Source organism: Eretmochelys imbricata, chromosome 5 (assembly GCF_965152235.1).
Source record: "Eretmochelys imbricata isolate rEreImb1 chromosome 5, rEreImb1.hap1, whole genome shotgun sequence".
In the NCBI taxonomy this organism is placed as follows: Eukaryota; Metazoa; Chordata; order Testudines; family Cheloniidae; genus Eretmochelys; species Eretmochelys imbricata.
In genome coordinates this window covers 88,810,847-88,838,398 of record NC_135576.1, presented here as the reverse complement: position 1 = coordinate 88,838,398, position 27,552 = coordinate 88,810,847, and positions in this window count along the sequence as shown.

Sequence of the window (27,552 nt, the reverse complement as noted above, 5' to 3'; positions counted from 1 at the left end):
TTATTGAAATTTCACAAGAGTTAAAGTAGTAAAATTGGATATTTCAGTCCCTCTAATCTTTACCAACATTTATATCTTTTTTTTATTAACTCAGTAGCGGGTTGCATTATTGAGATATTTGGCAAACTTTTCTTCTTTTTTCATTGGTGTAAAAACTTGGTGGGTGTTATGGAATCCGATTGTGAGTGTAACTGATATCACAATAGACCAATAAAGTGCTTATAAAGTCAATATCACAGCAGCCCTCCTCTTCCTCCACCCTACCCCATGCTGTACAAAAGTCTACTCTGCTTATTAATTTAAAAAAATACTTTTATTAGAAAGTAGGTCTTTAGTCTATTACTAGTTTTAACTCTGCACTAAAAATTCTTTGTCTCAATGGGTGGCAGAACTACTTTTAAAGGGGTGACCTACTTGTTTCTTTTCTGAAGTTACTGTTGCCAGGCCTTTTAACAGTGTAATGTGCTGCTACTCTGATCTCTGTTTAAAACTTTTACATCAACTTTATAGAGCCTGGAACATCCCAATACTATTATTGTAATTCAAACTGATTTTCAGTTGCCTGCCTTCTATGTTATTGATGGAATCAGCGCCCATGATGAATAACTAGTCCAGATGGCATTGCTTAATTGCACTAGGTTAGTACAGTGCTACAATTTGTTTAATGTGATCAGAACAGTGATGTTTTAAAACTTTTTATTTCCTAGGTCTGTCTTCTGTGTATATTTTGGGTAATATATTTTCTTTTCTGACAAAAATAAGTTTTGACTGTATTTTACTCCAGGTAGCACGGTGGAGTTAACACAGCTCTAGGAAAGTGAGCTGGATTCTTTTTGGGCTAATGTCAGCAACACATTTGTTAACTAACCCTTCAGTCCTTCAGTGAGATCTGTGCCGGCACAGGGGCCCAACTTTCATTTAAGGAATCTTTGTGAGCAGGGCTTGAGTCAGAAAGAACAGCAAAACATGAAGAGAGAGCACTTAAGAGCACATTCAGGCTGGTCATGGCCCTAGTTTTAACATGGCCCTAGTTTTAAAGTGCATTTAAGTTGTTTGGATCCAAACAAACTTCTTGAGTCACTAAACATCCCTGAGACATAGCATTTCCCTCTCCAGAAGAATGTTGCCTGTCTTCTCTTATCATTGCTTAAATAATTCTTTATTTCTAGAAGTATGGTGGATACCTACACTGAAATAATGTGGTAACTGTGGAGTACTGAAATTTCTGAACCCACCCCCACTCCTTTTCCAATGTTTGTCCCTCTTATAATCAATTTCTTTACATCCTAGAAGACAGACTTAAGAGCAAAAGGGGGTTTGTCTTTTCCTAAAAAGACTTTTATACCACCTCTATTTGCTTTTATCATGTTCCATTGGCTCAAGGGAGGGTTTAGTATATTGTAAATCAGACATTCAGGAGTAAATGTGCCAAAGAGGACAACTCTGGGAGGCCCCACTTCCTTTAGGGCTTCAACTAATCTCCCCCTTCCACTATCTACAGATTTATTTCATCTTTGTTTTATTTTAATTTTCATTCACCTCTCGTTATATTTCTCAGTTTTCTATTTTGTTGCAGTGGGGCAGCATAGATTTGATTTTGTTTGTTTGTTTTTCTTTTTTTAATCATGAGGTAAAACCTCTTCTTAACAGCACTCCATAATTATCAAATTGCACAATTTATAAAATATTCTAAAAGCCTCTTGAAGTTATACCTATACATTGACCTAACAAAGGCCACCTTGAAAGTTTTTGCTGCTGGCAAGTCCTTACCCATCCATTTTATTTTTCCCAGTTAAACATTAACTGGTCCACATCAGGACACACCAATGAGCCCAATGCTAGAGTGTAACAGTACAGTGTATGCTTTAGCAAAAATGTGGTATTTTCAATTTAGTTCCCATTTTATATAAGCTGTTTGTTAATGCCATTTCACTTAAAGATGAACAGTCTTTATTTCACTGCTTTACTTTCCAAGGCCTACTGTTTGAATGTCAAGCTTCCCCTGAAGCACTTAATGACACCCCTAATGATGAAAGAGGAAACGGAGAATCACAAACTGTAAGAGTATAATGTGGTTGGTTCAAAATGCATTTGCCTGTATTTCTTCAGTTCATACTTCTGTTCCAATAATTGAGTATCTTTAAAAGCTTGTACATTTTTTAAAAAAAGTCAGTTTCCAGCAAAACAATTACAGAAAACAGAAAACAATTTTCTCCTCCCTGTAAATGATTAGACAGAGAATAGAATGGGAGAAAACAGTTGATCTGGAATTCCTGTTCCATTAAGCTCTGATCCTGCGTGCGGCAACATGTGGGTGAATCATTGCATCTGTTTGGGACTCTATTGATTTTATCAGGACTCTGCACAGGCACAGGGGTCAGACCGCATGGAGCAGCTTGCAGCATCAGGGCTTTAATTTGCAACAGACTGGAACAGATCATATTTTCCTTGTAGATTGTAAGTTTCATTATACCATAGGTCTATATTTTGACTAGGAAGTCTACAATCATGTTAGTTTTATGTCTTGGTGTGTGGAAATTGAGTGAAAAAAAGGAGAGGGAGCAATTTTGGGCAATCAATGGAATATAACTGGGAGCAGTGGGAGGAAATTAAGAAAAGGATAAATTAGGTTGAATGTTAGGGGAAGAAACCTTCCTGCCAGTGAGATATTAGGCTGTGGAATAATATCCCTAGGGAAACAGTAGGAGATCTCTTACATGGTACAGTTAAAATTAATCTGCATAGAGTACTGATAAAGGTACTGTATAAAATAACCCTGCATATGGAGGGAGATGGACTAAATGACCTATAGAATTTTCTATCCTTAACATCTATTATTGTGTGAGCTAAATTAAAGATTATAGTTCTTTGCATTGATACAGAATGTGAGAGGTATGTGGCCTCTTGCATACCACTTGGTGCCATAAGTTTTCAAAATTGAACCCAAAATGAACTCATTTAAAAAATGGGGAAGGAATGCAAATTTCTTACTTTCCCTTATTCTGCGCCCCAACTAATTTGCCAGTCCACTTTCATCAAAAATGGAGCATTTAGTGGTTCAGATACAAACAACCAGGCCCAAAAACAAAACTTTCCTTTGTCTTATTAGTTACAACTTTCAGGCTGCTGAAGCTACTACTGAAATAATTTCAAACCAGTTTTAGAAAGTTAAGAAAGCCAGCAAAATAAAGCAATGGATATTCTCCATTCTTATAACCTCCTATTCTCTATGGGCAGCCAAATTAGGCTATAGATCAGGGCTCTGCGCCTTTTTCTTTTTGAGGCCCCCCCAACACACCATAAAAACTCCACAGCCCACCTGTGCCACAACTGTTTTTCTGCATATAAAAGCCAGGGCCGTCATTAGAGGGTAGCAAGCAGGGCAGTTGCCTGGGGCCCCATGCCACATGGGGCCCTACAAAGCTAAGTTGATCAGGCTTTGGCTTCAGTCTTGGGTGGTGGGGCTTGGGGTCCTGGGCTTCAGCCCTGTGCAGCGGGGCTTCAGCTTTCTGCCCTGGGCCCCAGTGAGTCTAATGCTGGTCCTGCTAGGCAGACCCCTTGAAACCTTCTCAAGGTCCCCCAGGGGGCCCCAGACCTCTGGTTGAGAACAGTTGCTATAGATCATAGTGAGCTAATGGACTGGAGAACAATCTTCCTTGTCAACTCTATTCACCAGAGAGTAAATTCACTGTAAAATGAACGTTTCTCATTGTCAGATTCTTAACATCAGTATCGGCACTATTGCAACTCCCCACCACCACCCCGTGGCCCCTAGCAAGACTGGTGGGGATTGTTTACAATATTAAAAACACTGAAGCACATTAGAAGAGCACCTATTAACAGTGCCTCCACTGCAAAAGAAGTTCCAACTCTGCCCAATTCTGTGAATCATCCTTATGTATATACACCCCTTAGATAGGAATTGTACTTGCATACATTGTTTGTGACCTAGAAATCCTCCTGTAGGATAACCTAACCTCGTGAAGCTATCTACTATAGTCCCTTTCTCCATGCTTAGGCTGACAACAATCAAATATTTGTAGAAACCAGATTGGTGTTGACTTTGTCTGAGTTCATTTTTCTGCCAAAGAATATATTTTCAGTGAGATTTGCCCCCAGTCTTCCTCCCCCCTGGTGGGAATATGTTGTGAAACCTGCGATGCCTACATTGCATCTGTTTGACATCCCTGGAAACTGAAGTGCTCTAGCACTTCTCTCCACCATTAAATTAACCTAAAACTTTTTTAAAAAGTAACTATAATTAGTGGGAAAGGATTATTTTATCCCTCTTTTTCTTTTGGGATGGACAGTAATCCTTATAGTAGTACCTGCAACTTTTAACAAATTAGGGTGTTTGAAAAGCATTTTTGTGAAATTATGGCAAAGGAAAGGCTGTCTATAACTCTCTTATTTTGGGTCTTGAAACTTTCATATTGCATTACTTTGACCAGCTGCTCTTCCTTACACTGCTTTGCTCCAGAGGATTGTTCTTTAGTCCACTGAACTGGTTGTAACAGGCACTACCTTCTCATCTGGTTCCCAGCAGTTGGAATTCCTTATGTTGTTGTCTGCTGGCCAGTATACATAAACAGTTCAGGACTGCCCACCCACATTTACTATGAACACAGGTTTTAGCCATTTGCTAGCACTCAGCTGGATTTTCTTAGTAGTTTTGTTAACGTTTGCTTTAAATGAGTCTGATCTGCGGAATCATAATAAAATGCCTTAATATCTATTAATCTGTTCATAGTATATAAATATAAACACAACAATGTGTACAGTGGGCATATGTACATAGGTACACACTGTGGAGCCAGATTTTCAAATACTCAGCACCCACAGTTGGGGCCAGATTTTGGAAAGAACTCAACTTCTGTTTAGACAGATTTCCAAAAGAGCTCCGCACTGCGTTGGCTAAATGAAAGCCAAGTTCTTTTGAAAATATAGCTCCAATTTTGGGTTCTGAGCTCTGTTGAAAATCTAGCCCTATATATTAGAGTGTGCCTATATGCACAGAAAACAGAAATAACTTCAATGGCCTACTGTAAATGTTACTGCATTTTGCAGCAATGTGGGCATTCATAACTTCATTCCAGTACTTTCTTCCTAATTTCTACTTTAGAATCTATCTGGGTAGTTGGAATTATTTTTCCACTCCAGTTAAAATAAACTACTACTATCTACTACTTTTCCTATAAAACGTTTAAAAAGCATAACTTTATTCTGATGCTCTCAGTTGTAGATTTCAAATAGGACAACCATAAATGTTATTTATTTCGTATTTTCGGCATGCAGCACAGGCACAAATGGCATATCCTGCTAAAAAAAAACTCTGCTCATAACTTTCATGAGTGAAAGAAATTTACCTCCCATTACTTTTTCTTCCCATATTTGTAAAACAGCAACTATAACGTTACTATCTCATTGCCATACATTACGTTTAATGTGTGTTTTGCAGGCATATTGTAGTAGCTGCCTGGTCATTTCCATCAAGGCGAAAGGTGCAAAATAGGTTCTATTATAATTGTGTATTTTCTTTTACATATGCCTAGCTTTCAATAAAGTCACTTTTTGGGAAATCTTCCATGCTTTTTCTCCAGTAAAAGATGAATTTTTAGGAAAGTTTGAACAAAAGCTGTTTTGAATTCAATAATACATCCCTGCCCCCTCCCATCTTAAAAAAAAAATTCTAACCACATTTTTTGGAACATGCCTTCATTATTCCAAAAGGGCTGAGGTTCGACTGTTGACACTTAGCATGGGCATTATGCTTATTGAGGAGTGGCATGCTTTGCTAGATTCAAGGAAGGAAAACAAAAGTTGTTTTGGTTTCCCTTAACAAGGAATATTTGAAATGTGTGTGTTCTGATCAAACACAGTAGACTTGGTTGGACAGCAAGTAGCACTTAAAGCTGGAAGAACTGTGTTGACGACACAGCAACTATTTAATGAGTGTAACACATTTTTTAAAGGAGTTTGAGTGATTTTAGGTTCCCCACTGCACCTTCTTTAGGTTACAGACCACGACCTGTTTTGCATACCAAATGTGCAAATTTTAACTCTTTCTACCATTGCCTATACAGCTTCATAAGCTTGAGCAGAATTTTGTCTTTCTAAGGCTTCTGTGCTTATGCCACCTTAGGGGTTTTTTAAATTCTGCACTAACAAGAGCAGGTACATTTGTAGGTATAGCAATGCATACTAAATCTGCAATACTAGCAGTTCCTAGGGCCTGTTTCAACTTCCATTACGGCCAGTGCAAGTCTTTCCATTGATCTGAATGGGAATGGAATAAAGTCACTAGTCATCCTCTGGTCAACTGGTCATTTAAGTAGAGCTGGTTGAGAACTTTCCCACGGAGTATTTTTCCTTTGGAAAATGGCAATTCATTGAAAGGTATCTATTTTGATGAAATTTCATTTAGAAAAATATTGAAGTGAAGCATTTCGGTAAAGTCAAAATAAAACATTTTGTTAGAACAGAACATTACAATTTTCCATTACAAAATATATTTTAAAGTGAAAATCAAAATACATTTTATCTAAACAAAGCATTTCAATTGATTCATTCATTTCATGGGACATTTCAATATTCAATGTTTCATTTCAATTTGGAATGAAAACAAATTTCATAATCACAGAATTTCCTGAAAAACAAAAATTCTGATTCCCTCACAGCTCAACTTTTAAATCTGCAGTTGTGAAGTCTGATGACATTAATAGATACCAGCTGACCTTTGCCAAGTGGGTCTTTTGCAAATTGGTACTACCTTTTTTCATTATTTTTTTCATGTAGAAAATGCCTCAAATTATATAAAAGCAACTTTATTAAGGAAGTGTATAAATAAAAAAGGGACATAAAATGAGAACATGAAAACTTAGCTTTGCCCCCTTATTCAGACCTACTATGGTACAGGGAATAGTACTCAGGTGCACTGGGCATGAACTGGATGCATCTGAGGTTGGGTGAAGCAAAGTTCCTAAACCCTGATCATTAGTCAGCTGAGGGGCCAAATCACCCATTGCTACCAGTTAGAGCAGTCAGAAGGCACACATAATTAGGACAATTTTGGATTAGATCTTGACTTCAGTAGCAGCAGGACCCATTGTCTTACTCCTCATCCTTCTCAAGAGGGCACATGTATGATTTTAAAAACACCTCACAGGGGTTACCCTTGACTTACCTTCTAATCAAGTTGATCCTGACCATTATAGCTAAGTGCATGTCTGCTAGAATAAGTTCAATGATAAAATGATTTTTAAATTTTTATCATAAATATATTATTTATGATGTGGCTTTGACTATCGGCCAGATCTTCAGCTGGTTTAAATTATTGTAGCTCCACTCACGTCAATTTTACACAAGGTGAGGATCTGGCCCTGTGATCATATGTATAAATGACAGGTTTTCCTTAGGTTCTGTAGGCATCTCAGATGTGGGGATATTGTAAACTGGTCAAGTTAGAATTTCAACACTTTTTCTTGCATAGTCAAGTTCCCAAAATATTAGCCTATACATCAAATACACTTGCTAATAAGTTTTAGTGTTACTACAGAAAAATCTGCTATTTGGTTACTTATGTACTTGATTAAAATCCTATTTAGGGTGGATCATAGGCTTTGGTCAATTTGCATTGCAATGAAGATTTCATTGAAAGATAATATTTCCTTGCCTTGATTTAGTTAAGTCTTCATTATTTTCCTCTGTCCTGGGTTATTTTTGGCGCAAGGATATGATCAACAACAGTTTAACAATGTCCTATCAGGAATTTAAAGTCTAAGTACACATTTTCTTTCTACTTGGGATATCCAACAAGACATTGAGTTTGTTTCTACATCTAAAATTTCTCTGTGGTTTGGCAGGCCTGTAGCTTTTGGTGGCTATGAACCATATCTTAATTGGATAACCTTGTGGAAACTACACAGAACTTTCTCTAGATTTCATTTCCAATTTATGACTATCTCGCTTTCAGCAGTTAGACTACACAAATACAAAAATGCTCTAATTCCTCTCTTTGCGATTCCTCAATGGTATAAGGTGGAACATTCATACTATCTTTCATTGCTTTTTATGACGCCAATCCAAGTAAGGCACTTAAGTACATGCTTATGTATAAGCACTCAAATAGTCCCATTGACTGTTCACATGTTTAAAGTTAAGCACTGGGACTCTAAGAACCCCTCAGTGCCAACTGGCAAAGGTTCATTGTTCTTTTAGCAACTTCTAACAGGCCTGACAAACTCACTATACATAAAATATTATGGAAATGGTGTGCGTATCCAAAAGGTGTCTTATAAGTACTGGCATCACATGAAAGCCAGTGGCACACTGCTCACTAATATCACTGTGAAATGTATAGAATCATAGGATGGGAAGGGACCTCGAGAGGTCAGCTCATCTAGTCCATTCCCCTGCACTCATGGCAGGACTAAGTATTATCTAGACCATCCCTGACAGGTGGTTGTCTGACCTGCTCTTAAAAATTTCCAATGATGGAGATTTCACAACCTCCCTAGGCAATTTATTCCAGTGCTTAACAGCCCTGATAGTAAGGAAGTTTTTCCTAATGTCCAACCTAAACAGCCCTTGCTGCAATTTAAGCCCATTGCTTCTTGTCCTGTCCTCAGAGGTTAAGAAGAACAATTTTTCTCCCTTCTCCTTGTAACAACTCTTTATGTACTTGAAAACTGTTATCATACCCCCACTCAGCCTTCTCTTCTCCAGACTAAACAAACCCAATTTTTTCAATCTTCCCTCACAGGTCATTTTTTTAGACCTGTAATAATTTTTGTTGCTCTTTCTCTGGTCTTTCTTCAATTTGTACACATCTTTCCTGAAACATGGCACCCAGAACTGGACACAGTATTCCAGTTGAGGCTTAATCTGCAGAGAGTAGAGCAGAAGAATTACATTTTATGTCTTGCTTACAACTCTCCTACTAATACATCCCAGAATTATGTTTGCTTTTTTTGCAATAGTGTTACACCGTTGACTCATATTTAGCTTGTGGTCCATTATGACCCTCCAGATCTCTTTCTGCAGTACTCCTTCAGAGGCAGTCATTTCCCATTTTGTATGTGTGCAACTGATTGTTGCTTCTTAAGTGGAAGTACTTTGCATTTGTCCATACTGAATTTCATCCTATTTACTTCAGACCATTTCTCTTGTTTGTCCAGATCCTTTTGAGTTTTAATGCTATCCTCCAAACACTTGCAATCCCTCCCAGCTAGCTATTGTCTGCAAACTTTATGTATACTCTCTATGTCATTATCTAAATAACTGATGAAGATATTGAACAGAACCAGAACCAGAGCTGATCCCTGCTGGACCCCACTTGATATGCCCTTCCAGCTTGACTGTAAACCACTGATAAGTATTCTCTGGGAATGGTTTTCCAACCAGTTATGTATCCATGTTGTAGTAGTTCCACCTAGATTGTATTCCCCTCGTTTGTTTATGAGAAGGTAATGTGAGACAGTATCAGAAGCCTTACTAAAGTCAAAATATACCACATCTACTTCTTATCCCGCTATCCACAAGGCTTGTTACCCTGTCAAAGAAAGCTACTAGGTTGGTTTGATACAATTTGTTCTTGACAAATACATGTTGACTGTTACTTATCACCTTGTCATCTAGGTGTCTGCAAATTGATTGCTTAATTATTTGCTCCATTATCTTTCTGGGTACTGAAGTTAAGCTGACTAATCTGTAATTTCCCGGACTGTCTTTATTTCCCTTTTATAGATTGGCACTATATTTTCCCTTTTCCAGTCCTCTGGAATCTCTCCCATGACTTTTCAAAGATAATCGCTAATGGCTCAGATATCTCCTCAGTCAGCTCCTTGAATATTTTAGGATGCATTTCATCATTATTTGTTTATATTCATCCTTTCATCCTAGGTAATTTGACCTAGTTTCCAGTTTTTGTAGGACTCTTTTTTGAGTTTCAGCTCATTGAAGATCTCCTGTTTAAGCCAGGGTGGTCACTTGCCATACTTCATATCTTTCCTACAGATGTATTAACACTATATGAGGAATTATGTATACTTACTGATATTGTGCTTTAAACTCTGTAACCAAACAAAGGGATAAATGGGTTTCTTCCAGACTGGAGGGAAGGCAGTTATCTCTCTGTCATATATAAATTAAGCATCATGAGCCAAAAACAATGGAAGCTACATTTGCAGGTGAAGTAAACAGGAAAAACAAGTTAACATGCAGATGTGAAAGCAACATGGCATCAGCACACTGGAGAACAAATAACAGGCATATATTTGAAAGGTTTCTTGAACTAAAACAGATGGTGCTGTCCATCTCACTGAGGAGCATCTTTGGTGGAGGGGGTGTGATTTGGGAATGAATGGTTCCTGGATTGACTAAAAACCAGCAGACAGACTTTGAGGGTGAGAAACTGCTTTAGACAGGGATTGTAGCCTGTTAAATCTCTAGAAAAACATGTTATATTTTCAAAAAGAAAAGGAGTACTTGTGGCACCTTAGAGACTAACCAATTTATTTGAGCATGAGCTTTCGTGAGCTACAGCTCACTTCATAAGCTGTAGCTCACGAAAGCTCATGCTCAAATAAATTGGTTAGTCTCTAAGGTGCCACAAGTACTCCTTTTCTTTTTGCGAATACAGACTAACACGGCTGTTACTCTGAAACATGTTATATTTTGTTTTACTTGTAACCAGTTTTGTTTCTATTATCCTTACTTAGTATCACTTAAATCTCTATCTTTACTAATAAACTTATTCTCATTTCATGACAAATACATCTCAGTGCTGTGGTATTGAGCAAAGTATGAAAGCTCAGTTGCATGTATATTGTCTCTTTGGGAGGCAGTTTACCTGGTCATTTCTCTGAGTGTCCAATGAAGGGGGCTGGATGCTACTGGAAGACCCTCTTCAAAGGGGGTTCAGAGTTTGGAATGCACCTCACGTTAACCAACAAAGCAAAATAGGACTGGAAGAGTCTAGAGGAGTGTGTTAGAGTTGTTGAAAGGGTGATGGTGTTCAGGAGCTGACACTGAAGTTCAACAAGATCGACTCCCTCATGCTGGAGGCAGGGGGTAACAAAGGGACCCACAGTCCTGGGAACCCCGAGACAGCATCACAAGCATGTATTGAAGTGATTTCCTGTATCTGGTCCTGTATGCGCAAATTAGAGCAGTTGGTGGGTGGAGAGTTAGATTTCTGAGGTGGGGTGGGGTGAAATGTGTGCTTTTGGGAAGTTTATTTCTGCACTCAGATTATCCAGAAGGAATGAAGGTTGTGAAAACAGTGCAGATAGACAGATGTTTGGATAAGCAGGATTTTTTAAAATATACATTGCACTTTTCAATGAACATCATCTCACTGTGTGGGTAAGAGTGTTTTTGGACAAAACAAGGTTTCACTGATAAATTTTCCCTTCTTAACCCAGTTAATGGTTGGGGTAGACATTTGTGTTGCTTTATTTGAGTATATAGCTGAGAAAATATGGAGTAAAATACTGAAGGAAATAAAGAAAATAATCAAGTTTTGACTCAGATGTCAGTGACAATATGTCCTACTTATCCACTTATTTTTACAGAGTAGTTAATAGAGATGAGTAAATAGTCCAAAAATATTTCCACATATGTTTAGATTAATTCATTCTACCATACTCACTCCCTTTTGTTTTTGCTTTCTGTGACCGTTCATGCCATTCGGTTACACTGGCCCAAGTGAGTGAATTTTAAAGCCTCATACTTCAGCATTCATAGAAACTAAGTCTTGAAATTAGGATTTATGAGGGTTCTTGCCAAAAGTATTGTTGCACACTCATCAAATCAGGGAAGCAGAAACAATAGTACAGGAATTAGCTGACTGGTCTCAACTAACCAACATAGCGGTAACAGCACAACTGTAAGGACATGTCATGTCAGCGAATGTCTAATATACTCAGCATGGTTCACAAGGAATCCATACTTGGAAAAAAATTGCAGAGAGAACTGAAATACTTTGAAATAAAAAAAAACTGAGGAAATACAACAAATAAATATAACTATCTGGTACAGATATGCCAAAGAGAGACTAAATCAGATAAGTATTCATGATAAATTATTGACTTGGCTCTAACAATCAGTAGCAGTAGTTCTAAGTTGAAATGTTCAGGAGGCCCCTATTTATTAAATATTTTAACTTTTTTGTTTAATGTTGTCTAGCACAAGCCTCTATTTGCTATTTCTTTTAAAAGGAAATAGAGATCTTAACATATTCAGGTTTTATTCATTCATATTTGTATTATGCTAAACAAAAGCAGTAGGGTCCCTTGGCAAATTCTATAAAGTGCATAGAATAAAAGGATTCTAACAATTACCACAGATAACACTGCTACAGCTGTACCAGAAATGTCAAAAATGATTTAATAACCCCCTGAAACCACATCACCATCAGACTTCCCCTTCAACCAGTCCCTGGTCTTACTAGTCTCTCTCCCCCACACCCCAGGCCAGGTAGAGGCAACAGCCCCAGTAGCAAAGTGGGTAGCAATCTCTGTATACTGCATTAGCAAAGGGCCCAATCCTAGTCCTGTGGAAGCTGATGAGAATTTTGCTATTGGCTTCATTGGAAGCAGGAGCTTGCCTAGGATAGGGTTAATTTATGATAAGCATGAACCAATTTGAATGGGTGGGATGACATGATTGCCCTATTGCTTTAAAAATGGGCGTGATCTGCAGCCTTGTTCTGGCAAAAATCTAATTGAAGAGAGATTGCCTTTGAATTCAATGGGGGTTTTCCGCAGGTAAGGACATCAAGATCAAGCCCAGTATTTCTGAAGCCCACTTCACTGACTTCAGTGAGCGCTATAAGCCCGCATCTAAGGGCAGAATTTGATCGTAAGCACTCTGCCTTTGAGCAACCATTATTTGAATGACATTCTCCCATGTTTGCAAGTGTATGTTTCTTCTTATTTCACCATATATTATGTGTATCTCACTCATTAGATTTGCTGTCTCTGCTAAGAAAGGCTGCTTATTATTTGTAGTGCAGGAAGGTTATGCATTTCAACTGCAGTCTATAGTCCTGAACAGAAACGATGACTTAGTGACATTTATTCTATTTACATTTGACTGAATTTTTTGCATGGCATCTTAGCTTGGCATACCAAGTTTTTTTTCCCATGGTTACACACAACTGCATATTTTTAGACTGAGCTAATTTCCTCTAATCTCTAAAATAAAAGGTTAATGAGGGACTATTGATTAGGCTTCAAAGTAAAGATGAACTTTTGGGGCTCTTTTTTTTTTCAAAACAAGTGATTTCCCTGGTTCCTCTGGGAGTACTCTGGCTCCCAGAATGTCATAAATGTAATCAAACTGTCATCCTGCTGCTTGTGGTAACAAACACAGAAAGTGCAATAGAGACAGCTTTGAACCACAGATTACTGGGGTCCATTTAGTCTGAAAGGCCATTTGTATAAATCCCAACTGCATGTGGGAAGTGTGTTTACAATGACCCTAGAATCCATTTTTCTGACTTATTGCAAAAAACCCAAATGAGTTGTAGGCTGTGGTAAATATGCTTCTTTGAAGAAAGGGGAGTTACTCTTCACTCAGTCTGAAGAGTGACAAGGAAAGATCACTTATTATTTTTATTGTATTACACATTTATAAGGTGTTTGCAGAGCCATATAGTTGTTGTACCCAGATACCCTATGTATAATTTAAATTAAAAAGGCAAACACTTTGACACAAATTGTAGCTCTGCCTGGGTCCTATTGCTGTGAATGGCCAACTACTCTAAGAGAATAACAGATCAGCGAGACCCAGCTAATTTCCAAGAGGATTCCTAGAACTCTAATTTATGGGCAACCTGAACAAAGGTAAATATTTTACATTGTGCTCTGAGCCAAATCCTGATCCCACTGATGTCAACAGTAAAGCTCCCACTGATTTCACTTGGACCAGAATGTGATTAGGTTCAGGATCCGACAGAATTCAGCTGCGGCTGAATTCCAACGTTGAAGGCCTGCTGCTGAAAATGCCTCACCCTGCCTATCATGCTGGGGACAAGCGGCTAGTGTGTTCTTTCTGAATGCAAGCAGTATAACTAGACATGAGGGGGGAGCCTGGAACCAAACTGGATTTTCTAATTGATAACCAGTTCCTTGAATTTCTCTTGGAGGTGAATTGGCAAACAGTGAGGAGCACAGTTGTAATGTGCTCTTGTTGATCTTTCCTACTGAAATAACGGTTAGATGCATACTACACTAGCTGAAGCTTTGGAGTGTGGCCTTTAAGTGTGAACTAAGGAAAAACATCCTGCAGCAGTCTAGCTTTGAGGTGACAAAGACACAAATAACTATGGCAAAGTTAATTGACCTGCAGTGTAATCTTGAGCAAGTTGCATCACTTTTGTTTCCCCTCCCACTCTTTGTCTCTCTTGTCTGTTTATAATGCTCTTCAGGGCAGGGACTTCCTCTTACTAAGAATATGTACAGTGCCACCTACAATGGGCCCCAAACTCGAATTGATCATCTCGGAGCTAGCATAATACAAAATAATCAATAATAATATTCTAAATGGTTCATTTGGAGTACAGTAGCTGCCATGTCTTTGGAGATCTGCAAACAATTAGGCCAAATTGAGCACTGGTGCAAGTGGGCAGGAGGCCCATTGATTTGAGTGGAAATTGTGTGGGTTTATTCTAGGGACAAATTTGGTCCAATAATTTGTTCTTCTCATTTTCATAAGAAAAATCAAATAGTTACAGCATCTAATGTTGCTGAGTTTCATGGGGAAACTTTTAAAGCTGAATTTTATATGTACTTCAAGTGTGACACTAGAAAATTACTCCAATAATGTAAATAACAGTAACAACAGCACTATAAGAGATTTATAGCCTCCCCATTGGAACCTTCAGACAAGGGTTAAATTTCATATTTATGAGAACTTTTGAAATTTCATGATCATTTTCTACAGTTTATGCAAAGTTTGCACAATGGTTTCTGAAATAGAGATTTACAGTCATTTTGGTCCATAAACATATTCATGAAACCATTCACAACCAAGAACAATTGGAAGAATTTCTCTCTCAATCTGGGTACGATTCCCTTGGGTATAGTCAGTGCTCTGGAAGCACATACTATGATGTGATTGTTTGTAGGCCAGTCCCATGAGCTTGTTTTGATCGAAATCTTAGGTTCTTTGTTGATCTTAGAATATTTCAGTCCTGGTGATTCTGTGAGCAGCATCTGGAGTGGAGCGCTTGGAACCAATTTGCTTAGATATGTGCAACATCTTTGGTGTGAACATGGAAATAAGGAGAGACAGACATCACAATACAGTTAATTGTGGAAGCTGCAACTTTGTTTAAAATGATTACCTAGCGAGGATAATCAACCACCCCAAACTACCTGTCAGGGTTGTTCCAGTGTGAACCTCAAGTAACACAAATGACCTGGGTGGACTATTAACCTGAAGGTGGTTGTGAAAGCCATTCTCCCTCTATGCCTTCAGGCCTGCCCAGGGACCCTGACTGGAAACCAGAGTCTTCACCCATTCCCTTCCATGCTGGAGGTAGGAGAGATAAGATAGGTGGAGCCACAAGTGGTGTGAGACATAGAGGTAACCCCTCCTCACCACGCATTGCCCTGCGCAGGACCAATTCCTAAGCAGCCTGCTGAGTAACAAACTTTGGTCTCTTTCTAGCCCTCCAACTGCACTGGAGCCCACAAAAATTGCAGCAGTTGTAATTTAATCTCTGAAAGTCAGACCTCCTGGATGCTGGGTAAATGGTTAAAAGCCCCCACAAAGCAGTTGACCAATTTTTCTGTATGGAAGGAATCCCTTCCAGAAACCAAAACTTGTTTTCAACCTAGTCCCTGGCACTGTCAGAAATCTAGCCACTAGATTGGGGTAGAAAAGGTAAGACTGAAACAGGGAGCCCACAATGGCTACCCTGCCTAGGCAGAAAATTATATCAATCCCCCTCATGCTCACAATGGGAGCCAATCACCCAGCCTCAGCATCACCCAATAGCAGCAATTGTAATGGAATGCTAAATTTTATTATACTGTTCAGCCACGAGACAGCACCGTGTGTAAAATACCTTATTTAAACAAACGTCAGCCATACCTGGCAGAGCATTACAGGATCTTATGATAAAGGCATCTGGTGTGTAAGCAAGCTCTGCAGTCAGTTCATATCTGGTACAGAAGCACATGACAGCAGTGGTGGGTGGGAGAGACCCCCAGAGCCCAGGCTTAGAGGCAGTATGTGACCCTTCCTCATAGAGCAGAGCATGGGGAAGGAAGCAAGGTAAGGAAAGAAAGGAGAGGAGACATAGCTGAGTCCCACCTAAGGATGTCTCCACTTCTCCTGCCTCTGCTAAAGCAGCCCTACAGCTTGCAGGGTGGGCATTCTGTATTCTGGGGAACAAAATGGGTAGAGGACACAGGTATTTTATTAACATAACTAAAGACGTTGGCCCTTCTCCTTTACATTCTGTTGTCAGATTATGAGCTCTTGTGGGCAGGAATCATACCTTTCCCCCCAATTTCTTTACATTGCCATCAGTGAGAATATTCTCTTTTCTACATTTAATTGTAACCCAATTATAATGTTCCTTGTGGAAAAAGGCAAACCGTGGAAAAGAATTAAAAGTGGTAAATTCTTTATGTCCTTATGTCTTGTAAGGGTGGGTCTTAACTCCTGAACTAGTTGCTGTGGGTCAAATTCAACCTCAGTATAACTCCACCGACTTCAATGGATTTGCACTAGGGATCAGTTTGGGCCTGTATATTTGAACATTGCTCCTGCAAAGTGTACCTCAAACACACATCTGATGGACAATTCGAAAGACAGGCAGAAATGCCAGGGTGTTCTCCAATACCAGAGAATAACAAGAAGCTCTTTGTACAGCGTGCCGTGCACACAGGGTGAAATCCTGCTCCACTGCAGTCAATGGGAGCTTTGCAACTGACTGTGGTGGGGACAGGATTTCACCCATACTATTCACATCTCAAAAATATAATTCATAGTCAGCACTTAAATGATAAAAAGGAGCAGAAGACTAAAATGAGAAACCCATATTTGAAAGACAGGAAGTTAATGAAAACTTCAAGGGCTGTTGATTTGAAACAAAAATGTAAAAGCGTCCAGAGCAATACGGTGTTGTGACTTAACTATCTGGAACATTTCTTTGTTTCCCAAATGCAGTTGTAAAAGTCACTAAATAATACTGAAGAAGACCGTGAAGGTTTTTTCCCATGGTGAATTGGGAACACCAATTTAAATTAGTTTGAGTCCAAAGTTAGAATGGTTAGAAATGACGAGCCATTTTAGAAGTTTCTCTTTCAAAAATATATGAAATGTAACCAAGTCCTCACCTCCACCCTCACTGACAGCAGCTCTCTGTGGGAGGTATATTTGTAACCATCTAAAAAATAACTCTACTGTTTTCTATTGAACAGTTTTGACCATGTGCAAATGCCAGATGCACTACTTTATGCTCTGCAGAAAGGTCTGGATCCTTTTTGTTGCACAGGGGCTTTTAGACCTTGACATCATGCACAGAATATGACTCAGTGTTTCAATGTTTGATAGAAAAAATGACTTTAGTGAAAAAGGAAGAGGGGACAAGGGGACGATGTGGAAGGTCTGCAAAATCATGTTTTATTTTTTATTTTAAAGAAGATTTATAAATAGGGATGGCTGAACGGAGAGGTGAAGTTGGAATACCCGACTGGAAACCAGGAATTTCTGAATTCTAATTCTAGCTCTGACACAGAGGTTCCTTTTGGCCTAGGCCAAGTTACTTAATCTCTCTGCTTCACTCTTAAAATTGGGATAATACTTATTTCACAGGGATATGGAAGGATTAATTAGTTAATGGTTTAAAAGTGCTTGGAAGGTGAAGTGCTAAGTATTACTTTAAAAAAATGGATGTTTGTTTCAGTTCAAGTAAGCCCTCAAAATTCTGATACTTTATCTAAATTTACCTCAATCTTATTAAATCCCTGTTCCAACCCTGGCCCGTCTCCTTCCCAGTACAATTACATCTGCTTTCTCTTGCTTCCATTTCTTCTCTTTCTTCCAAACTGGATACGGACACCGATCCCTGCTTTCTGGTCTGGGGCCATTTGTTCTTTATTCAATCCCTATATACACTTTTATTCCCTGACTCCCTCTTTCTCCTTCAACAGGCACCCTCTTCATCTCTGGTGATATTTCCATTGCCAAATCTTAGCAGGTTTGGTACTTTATACTTCACTCAATGTGGATGTGATTTCAGGTCAGAAGTGGCTCAAATGCATTGTGCAGCCCTGATTCTGGGGAAGCTTTGATGATCCCACAGACAGCAATTGCCCTTGCAAAAGCTGCCAGATCACCTCGATTTCACAGGCAATCAGAAGGGACAGAGGATTTTAGAAGACAGGCTTTAAAATTGGTGGGGTAATTACTCCAATCAACATGAACTTTAAAAAAGTCAACTTTGATTTGAGGATAGGACTGAGGCTTGTTCTTGTACTGGTTTAGGAAAATACGTTCATCTATCTCAACTTGTCAGGAAGGTTCTAGTGATCTGATGGTGCAGTTTCTCCATGAATTTCACTTTGACTGAATTCAGTGGGAGTTTCATAGGTATACTTAATTGTGCCGCAGTTGGGAGATGGACTAGAAACTAGATGACATCTTGAGGTCCCTTCCAGCCCTACATATCTGCGATTTCTATGTGCAGTGTCTGCAGTATCTTATGAAACAAATAGGTCACGTGGCACTAAAGATTGAAAATTACGACAGCATCCTGGTATACATGAATGAGAATGGAAAATGTTATGTATTAATCAGGATTTCATACAAGATATCCAGTAGTTCCTTGGAAATACCCTTTCTCAGCTGCAAAGAGTGCAGAAATATATGAAAGTTATCAAAGTCAACATTCAGATCATGTCCTTACTACTTCCAAATCAATCTGAATATCCCTGATTAGTGCTATACCACCCAGCCCTTTTTAACACTGGATACTACTCCTCCAACTCAAAATGCCTTGAGCCCAAGAGTAGAAATGTAGTGGAGAAGGAGATTAATTTTATTATAAACTACAAGATAAGCACCAATGAATTACAGTAGTATAAATATACTCAGATAGGGCCCCATTCAAATCAATGACCAAACTTCCTTTTAACATTAGTGGGAAGAAGATTTGAGCCACAGTTTCCCTTCTTGGCTAAAGAAAACAATCATTTTGGTTCAATTTTTTTTCTCAGTTTTTCATTTGCCCTTATTGATGTCTTCTTCCTCTATAGAAAACTACTGATTTCTGTTTAACATAAGGCCACATCTCAGTGGAATTCTGTTTAAAAAAAGGTATCAGTCAGAAATCCTTTCTAAAACATGGGCAAGAAAGTTGTTCAAGTCTGCTAAAACTTCTAGAGAACAAATTGGCAAGTGGAAATGATTAAGACAGAAATGACTTGGTTCTCTAATTGAAGAAGTCATCCAGCATGATGTCATTCAGTGTTAGTATTTAATTGCTTTCAGGAGGGCTCACAGTGTGACGCTCTTTCTCCACCCTCTCCTCACCAGCCCCAAAATTCTCCAAGTATTTAAAATGTATCACATTATGGAAGAATGTAGCTGTTTGCACACAGTTGGTCTGTTTTAAGTTCATTTAATTAAATTAGCTAAAATAAAAAACACAGTTGTTTATAGCCTCAGCTTTGGCTTTTTTATCTTATACATTGAGGTCGGACTCCGGCTGGGTTGGTGAGTGGTCAAATAGCATACTAAAAGAACATTCATATCACATGACAGCACCTGGTGTCTATGCTTGGTATGGCCAATCAACTGTTTGAATGGCTATGGGCAAGGTATATGTGGTGAAGATGTTCTTTTACAATCCTATAAAAACTGACTGTCGGGCACTGTGTCCTTGTCACTTAACTATATGTACCAGGTACTGCGACTTTATTCCCTAGAACATGAATTCACTGTTCCTTCTGTTTTTCATGCACTGTTAGTAGTATTCTGGATGCTCACAAACAGCAAGCCAGTATGTCTTCCTTGGGTTTCTTTAGATGCCTTCTCTTTCTCCTGTAGGACTCACCCTCAGGTGTGGTTATAACATATGATCTTCAGGCGGATGGTATGGCTGAAATCAGGAGTTCAGAAGTTAATGAGATGGATACATAAACAAATTGTGTAGCTGCCATAATGAGAGAAAAACATATCTAACAGGGGAACTTAAACATTCATCAAAGCATGGAATTTTCCAATTAGAGGCCACACTCAGGTGCATTTTTGGTTTTTGGATGGTTGGTTGGTTTCTTTTTAAAGAAAAATGGAAGAAGATATGCTTGTATAAGGTAAATGAAAAATTGTGCCAAAAATGTAAGAGGAATTGTTCATCTATATTGAGATATTATGCCTGCTAATGCTTTCAAGGGCAATGATAATTTGGGTGTCAGCTAACATGTCTTTTCTCTCCAGAAACTATATTAAGTCACGAAAATGCAACTCTTCTGCTAAGTCTTGAGCAAAATCTGTGTACATAAACATCCCTGGCTCTGATTCAGCCATTTCCCTATTTGCTTCTGACTTGGGACCCCAGTATTCCACATTCAGCACTTGCTGAGTGTCATCTCTTGCATTTCTGTTGACTGGTATCAGTTCTACAAGTCTTGTCTGTAGGAGCCTTGCTATACTTCATTCCCAGGCAAAATGCAGTACATAAAAAGCCTGAGTGCCAACACATTTTGTAATGTTTATAGCAAAAACATCTATAGTTAATGTTTCAAGAACATTCCCATGCTAAGAGTTATTTTTGACTTTTCTTTCTTTCTTTCTTTCTTTCTTTCTTTCTTTCTTTCTTTCTTTCTTTCTTTCTTTCTTTCTTTCTTTCTTTCTTTCTTTCTTTCAGAAATGCTTATTTTGGCTTGAATTTTTTAGTGTGAATGTGATACCTTATACCCCTTTGTTGAGAATGTTTGAAAAAAAGTCAGTCCAATCCTTTTAATTTAAATATTGATTTCTTCCCTCTGTTCTCTAGGGCAGAGGGCTAGGCATAGTCTCTGAGGCATAGTCTCTTATTTTTATACAAAGCTGTTTTCAATGGTCTAAAAGTTCACCATACTTAAAGTCTTAAATGGCATAATGGTGCAAATACTGATTTAATTAAGCGCTGCTTGCAGTAGTGAGTCTTATTGCTATTTCATGTTTGGCATATGATGGAGACATGAAGACATTCTGTACTCTTTGACAGCAGGACTATAAAAGATCAGCGCTACATTGGCTGTCCTGTTTCCTATCGCCATGAAAACGGACAGGACAGGAACTGACTGAGGATGTGGTATATCACTATTATGGGGAGGTTTTGTAGCATAATATACTGTATATAATGAGAGACTAGAGGAGCTGGGTAAGAATGAGAAAAAGGGAATAGAATAAAAACAGCAGAAAGCATTTGGTTTTTCTTTTATATGGTAAAGTGCCATTTTATGCTTTTTGCCACACCCTTGTTAAAAACTGGTTCAACAGTGTGGGAAAGATATATAACTGACAACATGAATTTAGTAGCAGAAGCTGGACATTACAGCCTAAGGAAGGAAGGCTGAAATCAGTGAATTAAGTAACAGTAAACCACTGTTCTCTCTCTTTTTAAAATGTATGAACACAGCAACAGTGTGTTTAGTGAAGTTACTTCAAGAAAAAAAAAACATCTGACAGTCATTAAATGTCGAGACAAGTACAGTATATTAACACATTCAACCTTTATGGAAGAACTCCAGTGTGAGTGGGCATGTCCCAAATCTTGGAGCCTATGCATAGACAAAGGCATTTCCCCCGCCCCTCCCCAACAGCACAGAAACCATATACAGAGACTTCAAGGGACATTAAAACAACTATTTTTTCTGTCAACATTGGCCAGTGGAAACCAGAAATATTGTGGGGGAAAAAGATGACATCCCTTATAAGTGCATGGAATGGATAGAGAAGACATGTACTGTACACGCATCAAATTGATGATGAATCATGAGACAATAAGTATTTGTGCCTGGAGTACAGCATTTAATTTTCTGCCAGTTAAAATGAATGTTCTTCAAGGGATGCCTTCCAATCTAGTTCTTGCAGCTGTTCTTTCAACTTTTCCAGAGATGTGTGACCGTGCCCTAAGGATTGTGCCAATTTGTTGGCAAATGAGCCCATTAAAATTTATGGCAAGAATGAGGCATGAGGTGAGTGTCTTGTATGACTGCCTGCATTACATGAGCCAAAAACCATATCTAGTTACTACGCTTCCAAGATTGTGAAGGAAAAACTTGTAGCCCTTCAGGAGAGGCCAAGGAGACCATAGATCTGTGCTTCTCAAACTTTTGTACTGGAGACCTCTTTCACATAGCAAGCCTCTGAGTGCAACCCCTCTTATAAAGTAAAAACACTTTTTAATATATTTAACACCATTATAAATGCTGGAGGCAAAGCGGGGCTTGCGATGGAGGCTGACAGCTCGCGACCCCCCATGTAATAACCTCGTGACCCCCTGCGGGGTCCCAACCCCCAGTTTGAGAACCACTGCCATCGATCAACTAAATCCCACATTCCCTCTCCTCCCCCAAAATGATTGGCCTGCATGTGTAACCCTATGCATAAATATATATAATAGCAAGGGCTTGCAGTGTGATTTTATTTACAAGCACTATTATTTACACTATAAGAGTACTGTACTAAGGATCAATATCCGCAACAGAACTAATCTGTCTGTCCTCAAACTTATCCATCTTAGCCATTCATTCAGTTCAACATAACAGCCTGCCCCTGTATCCTGCATTCTCCACCCCTCTTCATGACAAACTTAATGACAAGTCTTGTTACATGCCCTGAAGGCCCAAACATCTGGCTCTATCAGACCAAGAATGGAGATGAAGTAGGGCCTTAATATCTATGGGTTTGTTGCTGGGACTCCTACGTGCTACCACAATACAAATAATTAACAATAATATGAATCTAGGAACCTTTTACTTTTGACAGCCCTAAGAATGCAATCTAAATTTGCATTCTGCTACAAAAATGTGTCGGTTTATGGGAACCCACTGAGGGTTAGACCCTAGATCCTAGTGCTTGCAGATCCTACAACACTTGCATCCAAGTTCATGGTATACAGAGCAGACTACTAGACATCAGAGGGGGCTGTATCACAGCAGTCAGAGTGAAATTTTGCAGTGGTGTCAGTTGAACGCCTTGTGGTGTTTAGATGTTGCTTGTAATTATTAGAATTGGGAGCACGGGCTGTCGGGAGTCTGAAAGGACAGGAAACAGGAAGGAGGGGGAGGAGTTGAGAGGCTGGGAGAGAGCTACAGAGGGTACAGAAGCAGCTTAGTAAACAGGTTTCCACTTTGAAAATAAAGTCCTGTTGAAGCTTGTTAGTACCTTGCCTGGTTGATACAACACACCTGCAGGGGGAGGTTTGAATGCAGGAGACAGACCTGTCACAGAAATTGGCCCCAGATTACGGAACTCATTCCCACCTGAGAGATGTATAACAACAGATTTCACCACATTCAGAACTAAAGGTAAAACTCAGTTCTTCAACTTGGTTTCCTTTAAGTAGGTTAATGGTACACACAAGCCACACCCACTTACACTCAAACATATAAACCAATAACAGTAAAGAACCCAGGAACCAACCAATCCTTCCTCCTGGTGGTTCACAAGGAGGAGAGAGAGAGAGAGATAATTATTTCTGTTTTCAAATAAACATCTACCAATAGATAGATATTTGGACTACTACAGCACACTTGTACTTGGGGAGAAAACTATTGTCAGAAGCTGAACTCAGTAGCGAGGGTTGTTGGCAAGAACAGGTTGATGTAGGCACACTACACAGGACTCTGCTTGCAGTATACTGTTGCACATTGCACTCACCATCCATTGAATATTAGATCAAGTTTTTGCGGGTCTTTACTCTCAAATATCTTAATGGTTAGGCCTGAGCCATCTTTGAGCCAACTGCTCCCTTGTGACCAAGATCTCTTAAGCCTCATTTTTGCTAATGAAACTAACAGGAGCTGCAGGTAGACTTAGCAGTAGCAAGCCCACCACTGTGAAACTCCCTCTGTTTCACAAAAGCTGAGGATGACTAAAAAGTTGACTGCTTTTAGGGGAAAAGTGTAAGGCCCATCTCTTTGCCACAGCCTTCCCATGGTATGAATGATAACTTAAAACAAAAATCATACTCAACTCTCAGCTCCTCTGGCTGTATTCAAAATGCTGTTGAGAAAAGATGAAAGATTGGAGGCATTGCAGAAGGTTCTGCAAAGGGGAAGAGGAAGAAAAAAGAGTTCAGGTCTACAGATAGGACACCCATGTGGATTAATGTGATTGTGTTAGGTGCTCAGATACACGACAAGTGTGGCATAAATATTTAGCTAGGTACTTTTGGCAGAAAATCCTTATGATGTTTATTTGGTATGTGTTCCCAGCATGTGATTGGTAGGAATTCCCAGACCTTTAGAATTATAGGGATAGCTACTCCCTAAACCAACAGGCGGTAGTGTCAGGAGTCCCGCCCAACCTCCATGGGAGTACTCATGTGAATAACTTTACTCACATGTGTAAATGTTTGTAGGATCCAATCCATTAGTAGTACAATGAAATACTGAATTTATTTTATTGCCAAGGATTCCAATTTTTTTGAGGAGTAGTGGTTATTCCTTGGGTTATAACTGGTGACAAAAGAGGAGTTTCCACTGGCTGCAGTGCTCTGGGTTACAAAATACATTTAAAAGATGCTAACATTTCCAGTTCCTCAGGACTTATATTAAATCTACTAACTTGTTCTATAACCTCACATTCTAAAAGTTTAAGGGTGAGGAAAAATGACTTTTTTATGCTATCTGAGGCCGCAGATACCTCATGCAGCCTTAAATTACTTTTTCTGTTTTATAATTGTTTCCTGCTTAGCTTAATATTTTAATATTAGCTTAATATTTAATATTTTATTCTCCCAGATTCCTTCAGGAATCATCTGAAATGAACAGTCTGTGTTCCACCCTACCACAAAGATTTGAGATCAGCTAGCAGAGCAGACCTCAAACTGAGGTACTGCTGGTGTGAAGAACTTCAGGCTATAATATGTGCACTGGACTCACTTCCCCTGTGGCTGATTAAGGACAGTGGGCAAGTATTTGGTCTGTTTATTCATGAGGTTTGTCAGTATGGAGGGAAGAATAACGTCAACATTAAATGTTGATGTAAATCCAGAAGTAGCACAATCCATTGTACTGCATATGGATTGGATCCCACAAACATTTACACATGTGAGTAATGTTATTCACATGAGTACTCCTATGGAGGTTGGATGGGAGTCCCGATACTACCACCTGTTGGTTTAGGGAGAACCTATAATTCTAGCTGACCACTGCCAGCACTACTGCAATAGAGATTAAGCCACTCTCATACGCTCCTGGAAAGCAATGCAGAGACTTAGTTATTGTGTATAGTTTCATTTATTAGATAGAATAATGATTAGCTTAAAAAGGAACAGGTTATTCTAGGACAAGGCTGCACCTTAATCATCAGATCAAACAGTATGGAGCAGGAGTCCTTGCCTTAATGACTGGCAATGCCAAATCCTGGTCCCAGTAAGCATTTTACAGGCAGGTTCATACAAAGTGCAAAATTCTGAAAGCCTGTTGAGGCTCTGGCATTGCACCACAAGTATACACTACTTAGCTGCTTACCTCCATGCAAAATATCCACTGGGTCAATATGATTTACAGGTGGGTATACTAATCCTCTGTGGACAACAGCAGAGATGTGCTTGATCATTAAAGTAGGTCTGATTTCATGTCAGAAGTGGGCTGTCTCCTAAGTCTGCCTACCATCTAAGCATTATGCACAGGTGTTAAAGATGTGTGTTGTGATCTTAGTTAAGGGAAGTAGAGACCCAGCCCACTTCTATCATTATCCTGTCAATGTTTTGTTATGGACAATCTGCAAACCCAGAAGATGTAATATGGGGACTACAAACTGGAGTAGCTACAGAACAAATAGACTATCACAATGCAGGTGGGAGAACTTTGCTAGCATATTAACAAGAAAGGATACGTTTTTGCAGGATTATTGAGGCAGAAAAACGTTGTGTTTCTAGATCAAGACAACACAGGAATTATAGCATGTTAATTCACCTGAGATAGAAAGTGCTGGATTGTACGCTCATGCAGGACAAGGCAAGTAGAGGGAAGAGGGTGCAAAAAAACTTCCATTCTGCCTGCACAGAGTGCAGGTATAAACTTGGTCTTGTATTAGCTAAGTGCAAAGAACCAGGTATCTCTGGCACTGTTAGAAATCCTCTTGGGATAGGGAAAGACCACAGCTTCACCTGTTCTTCTGCACAGGTTGGCAACACTGGGTTGGCATGGGCGTAATTCATGCTATACCATGTTCACTCAGGACTCCTGGAGGCATTGTGATTGCCTAAGGCATAATGCCTGCTGCCGCTCCCACTGGGATGATATTCTTCTGCACTACCTCCCAACGATAGCTGTGTCTTAGGGTGGAGGGTGGTGACATGAAGAGGGGATTTTGTCTTCCTCTGCAGCATGTGAGTAGAAGTCTCTTGCCAGGATTATCTCGGCATCTCTCTCAATTTTCCTGCCATTGTATGGGGCTTGAACACTGGTGCACCTCAATTTCTCTTATTGTCTGTAGCACATAGAATAGTCTCCCGTGGGTCATATTTACTTTAGTCACATTTCAGTTGTGGAGTTTAGTGTGTGGGTGCTGGGTTGTATTGGTGCCTTGTGATATACAGGACGTCCTACTAGATGATCTAGTGATCCCTTATGCCTCAAACTCTATGACTATCAGTTTAGCCCAAAGCAAACCTCAGAAAAGTATCTCTGTGACTTTGGTGGGAGATTTGCCTGACTAAGGCATTTGCTAGGAGTGCTGAATAGTGTCCATTTGTGGTTTCCGTTATGTTCTTTATATGTACATAGTAAGGAAAAAATTCTGTGTTTTTGGTATACTGTTGAAGTTTCTGTCTGAGAATATTATTACAAGACATTTTCTTTTTTGAGGGTTTGGATATGCATGAGTAATATTTTGTAGGCTTATAAAATCCAATAAAAGCAAAGTTTAAAAAACAACAAAAGAAAACCCAATACCTAACCGGATCCCCAAAGAAGCCAAATCTATTCATAAATAATGAAGAAAAAAAACCCACCCCAACTTTGGGAAATTTTTCCTCTGGGTCTCTGGATGAAGGACTGTGACCCTTAAAAAAATTAATCTTCTGCTTGTGGTGGCTCTTTCTGCCAATCTCATGGGCGAACAGCCGTTACGGGCTTTCACTGACAGTTAATAGTACTTTCCCATACTGTAAAGTCTTGTTCACTGCTTGGCTTTTGAGTAGTTTTAGCTGCTGTGCACCAATAAACAAGAATGTCAATCTTGAGAAATCAGACCATGTCAGTGGGCACTGTGTGGAGTTGACATGGAAAGGAAATTTTCCCTTTTATTAAGGAGTCCTCTGTCAGGAGCCAGAACATAAAATGTGGACTGGGAGGTGGGGGGCGAACAGAT